General features: G+C 49.3%; 1 protein-coding gene across 2 annotated transcripts in view; it reads right to left on the bottom strand.

The window, feature by feature from the left end:
* Window positions 1–265, bottom strand: part of Orc2 (origin recognition complex subunit 2) — a 31,546-nt gene extending 31,281 nt beyond the window's left edge. For both annotated transcript variants that reach the window (XM_005366341.3, XM_026788847.1), the window contains exon 1: window positions 85–265. The gene's annotated coding sequence lies outside the window, so the exon portion shown is untranslated. The remainder of the gene's footprint in view (window positions 1–84) is intronic.
* Between the last annotated feature and the right edge of the window lie 4,067 nt (window positions 266–4,332).

The following is a 4,332-nucleotide window of genomic DNA, read 5'->3' as shown; positions in this document are numbered from 1 at the left end:
CCGAGGCTGGCGGCCCTGCCTGCCGGGTGCCCTGAGGGAGCGCGCAGCGAGCCGCGGCTGCAGCGGGGCGGCACCGGGACTCACCTCAGGCGTCCGGAGCCGGCGGGAAGGAGGACAGGAAGGACGACGGCCGTGAAGCCTCCACGCCCCTCCAGGCAGGACTCCCGCCGCCCCGAGCACCGCTGACCCGGGACCTACTTCTCCGAGGAGCTCCGAGCGGCGCGAGCCGGACACGGGAGCCGGCAGGACGCGAGCAGCGCGCCGCACGCCTAGTCTCCGGCCCCGCCCCCTGGCGGCGCCCTCGGCGACCAATCAGGAGCCGAAGCGGCAAGAGCGACGGCCCCGCGGGCCCGTTGACGCGAGCCAGGGGGTCCCCGCTCCGCCGGAAAGCAGATCCCCCAAAAACTGGGTTCCGGGATTTCCTCGTCTCTTCCGTTTCCGTTTCCGGGGGCGGGACTGGAGCGTGGGGTCGGTGTCTGGAAGCTTTGGGTCACGGTCGGGATGGCGTTGTTATTTTCTGGCAATCTTCATGTTGTTGTTAGCCCAGCCACCGTGGGGGAAAAATAATGAAAACGGATTCGCATAAAGAACAACATGCTTTTTATTTAATTTTATTTTATGTGCATTGGTGTGAGGGTGTCAGATCCCCTGGAACTGGAGTTACAGACAGTTGTGAGTATCCCTGTGGGAGCTGGGAACTGGAACAACCGTTGCTCTTAACCGCTGAGCCGTCTTTCCAGCCCCGAAGCAAAGGGATCTCAAGGGTTGCGGGATGGAGGAGCCAGAGCCTGAATATGAAGATAGGATCCTACAATGAGTGAAACGAAGAGACGAAGCGGGACGGTGGTGGCGCACGCCTTTAATCCCATCACTCGGGAGGCAGAGGCAGGAGGATCTCTGTGAGTTCGAGGCCAGCCTGCTCTACAGAGCTAGTTCCAGGACAACAACCAGGACTGTTACACAGAGAAACCCTGTCTCCCAAAACAAAAACAAAGCAAGAAAGAAAAAGAACTGAAGAGACAAGGTGGAAAGGGGGGCTTATACAGAGAAAAGGGAAAGAAAAACCTGGCTGGGATGCTTAACAGTATTTGTTCACTAACAGGATTACGTCATTTCAAACAAAGCACACTCAGTACCCAGCAGTAAGGATACAATACTCGGGTAGATAAAAGGTTCCTTCGTCCTCGGAATGGGAAGATACTGGCCCGACAGTATAAAGAAAGGGCTACAATAAGGCAGCGGGAGTGCTTACTCACTATGGAGAGCATCGGCCTATGAGCTGTAAGGTGCTGAAATTAAAATCGTTGCAACTAAATTAGGATCGTAGCTACTGAAGTAACTCCATTTTGTACAAAGTTACCATGGCTGTCACCAGCTTGAGTTTGTTAAGTCAGTCCCAGGTTAAGCCTTTTAAAGTAGTCTAGGAGAGCTGGAGAGATGGCTCGGTGGTTAAGAGCACCACCTGCCCTTCTTAAAGGTCCTGAGTTCAATTCGCAACCACGTGGTGGCTCACAACCATCTGTAATGAAGTTTGATGCCCTCTTCTGGCCTACAGCAGACATGCAGACAGAACACTCTACACAATAAATAAATAAACCATACCAAAAAATAATAAATAAATAAACATTAGAGGAAGTATAAATAATAATTAAAAAAAAGAAAAAAAATAAGCTGGTCCAGGAAATGCTGACCATTAAAAAACCCTTTGCCTTTACCCAGAAATGTGTAACTTTTGGGAGATCATTAATTGTTTATTTTGGCTTCTGTGAACATATGTCTGCACAAGATTTCTCTTTCAGATTCTTTTGGTTTATTCACCCAAGCTTTATATATTTATTTTTGTTTGTTTTTTTTTTTCCAGGACAGTGTTTCACAGTGTAGCCCTGGCTGTCCCAGAACTCTCTCCATGGACCAGGCTGGCACTGAACTCAAAGATCCACCTACCTTTGCTTGCTGGAGTTAAAGGAAAGCATCACCACCACCCATCCACACAGACATTTCTTATGACGTCATGTTACTATAAAAGTTAAACGGACATCTCTCCAAGCTGGGAACAGTTTGGACAGATGCTGACGCTGGTTCCACTGGGAAATGTTCTCCAGTAAGGAGGCCCTGGAGGCTTGCAGGCTAGGAAGCTGACACTGGACACGGGCGATGATTCGGGAAGCCATTGAGAGCAGAGGCCAAGGGCTGGCAATGACAGGCAGGACTGTAGGGCCCAGAGGCAGTGCCGTAAGTCCAACCATCTCTGAGGCCAGGGCAATGCAGTCTCAAGTCCTTTTGGTGATGGGGGTATCAACACACAGGCTAGAAATGAAAAGTGGTGTCTAGGGAACATGGCAGTGTGGTTCACAAAGAATGCTCACAAAGTTTCAATCTTTGTATCATTGTATCATTTCACGGGGCTTGGGCTTTGGGGCACCAGGGCTCACAACTTGTGACTGGTTGCTATCATATCAAAGCACCTTAGGGTTAGTTGGGTTTTTGTTATTTTTTAATCATATCAAGGCCGATCCTTGGCTAGGTTAGTAGCTGGGCTGCTAAGTGGCCTGATTCTCGCTCTTATCAGAGCTCTCAGGTGGCAAACGTCTGTCTCACAGGCGTTACGTTCTTCCAAGTCACACCAAAGGGTTTCTCAGTTAACAAGTTATGTCCTTGACACTGGACCACAGGAGTCTCTAATTAAAAGGCCCAAAGGAATCAGGAACACTTTCCTTAAAGGAAAGTTTAAAGTTCCCTTTAAACGGAAACCTACATCCTGAATAAGTCGAAAGAGCGAGCAGAAGTTTTCCAGGAATAGTGAAAACGGGTGGGCAAAGCGTTGAGCCTCAAACCCTGGAAGAGAAGGCTGCAGCACCTTTTTAACATAGCAAAGTGGAGGCTGGTAGGGGTGGGGTGGTGCTCACCTTTGATCCCCACAGTCAGGAGGCAGAGGCAGATGGATCTCAGTGTGTCTGACTGAGGCCAGCCTGGTCTTCAGAGTGAATTCCGGGACAGTTAGGACAGTTACACAGAGAAACCCTGTAGGGGAGGGCACCAAAACAAACAAAACCAAAAGGAACTCGAGAGATGGCTAAGAAATTAACACCACTGGCAGCTATTCCAAAGGTTCCGAGTTCAATTTCCAGCAGCTACATCATAGTGGCTCACAACCATCTGTAGTGAGATGGGATGCCCTCTTCAGGGCAGACAGAGCACTTGTAATCATAAAATAAATAAATCTTGTGGGAGTCCACGTGTGGATTCAGTTTCCATCTGGAGTCCATTCTGACTTCAAGAAGTCACTTGAGTTCAAGTTTGCCTGCTCTGCTTTTTCCAGTAACCTTGAGGGCTGTGAGGAATGTCTGTGTCAGTCCACAAAAAGAACATTTTTGTCCAGATGAAAGAGCACATTTTTCTATTAAGATTTGGGCTGGCATACACCATGAGGCACTATGCATACACCATGAGGCACTCCTCACTAGAGATGAGAAGCTGCTCAGCTGGATGAGATAAGGCACCGGCTTGAGCTTCCTCCCTAGGACAGTGCAGGGAAGGGATTAGCTGACTAAGTCCCTTTGTTCTGCCTTTTGCCTGTAATTAGTATGTATGATGGCTGAGAAGTAAACTCGGGGCTGTTTGGTGTTCTCTTCAGTCCTCTTGGTTTGTCCTATGTTTCTGTCTTCATTTCTCTTAATCTGCTATTTCCTATACTTTCACGCCCCCTCCCAGGTACCCCTTGCTGATTTCTGTCAGAGTGGGCTCCAACAAAATCTTAAACAACATCATCATCATCAACAACAACAACAAAAACAAAACAAAAGCAAAATGGAGGCTGGCTGCCAAACTCTCCCAGTATCTCTCAGTCTCTATCGATTACAGGGAAGGCACCATCTTGGCTAAGGGCAGGGCAGATAGCCTAAGTACCATCTTTGCTATAAGAGTGACCATGCAAATGCTGCCATCTTGACTAAGGGCGAATAGGACAGGTCCAGTGACCTAGTTGGCATCTTTACTACGAGTGTTCACATAAGAAGCCACCCTTGGGCCACTCAGCCCTTGGTGGCAACCGGGACAGGGAGGAGCTCCAGACTGTGCAACTCTGCCTCTAAGCAAGCAGCACCTGCAACAGCTGCCCCCTCCCCCACTGCCAGGGCAGTAATGTCACTACCTGTCACCAGCCGCCTTTATGCCATTAGCTATGTTTTTAAAAATGCCCACTAGGCAGAGCCAGTTCACTGTCTTTCCTTGGTCTCTAACCTTTTACACTGACTCTGTTGCATGTGACGTTGTTTGCGTGACAGTCTGCCTTGAAAGAGCGCACTGAGGCATTCATTTCACACAGGGACCCCA

The sequence above is a fragment of the Microtus ochrogaster genome, unplaced genomic scaffold (assembly GCF_000317375.1).
Source record: "Microtus ochrogaster isolate Prairie Vole_2 unplaced genomic scaffold, MicOch1.0 UNK8, whole genome shotgun sequence".
Classification (NCBI taxonomy): Eukaryota; Metazoa; Chordata; class Mammalia; order Rodentia; family Cricetidae; genus Microtus; species Microtus ochrogaster.
The sequence above is the reverse complement of the archived record's forward strand: the minus strand, read 5'-3'. Positions and strand labels throughout refer to the sequence as shown.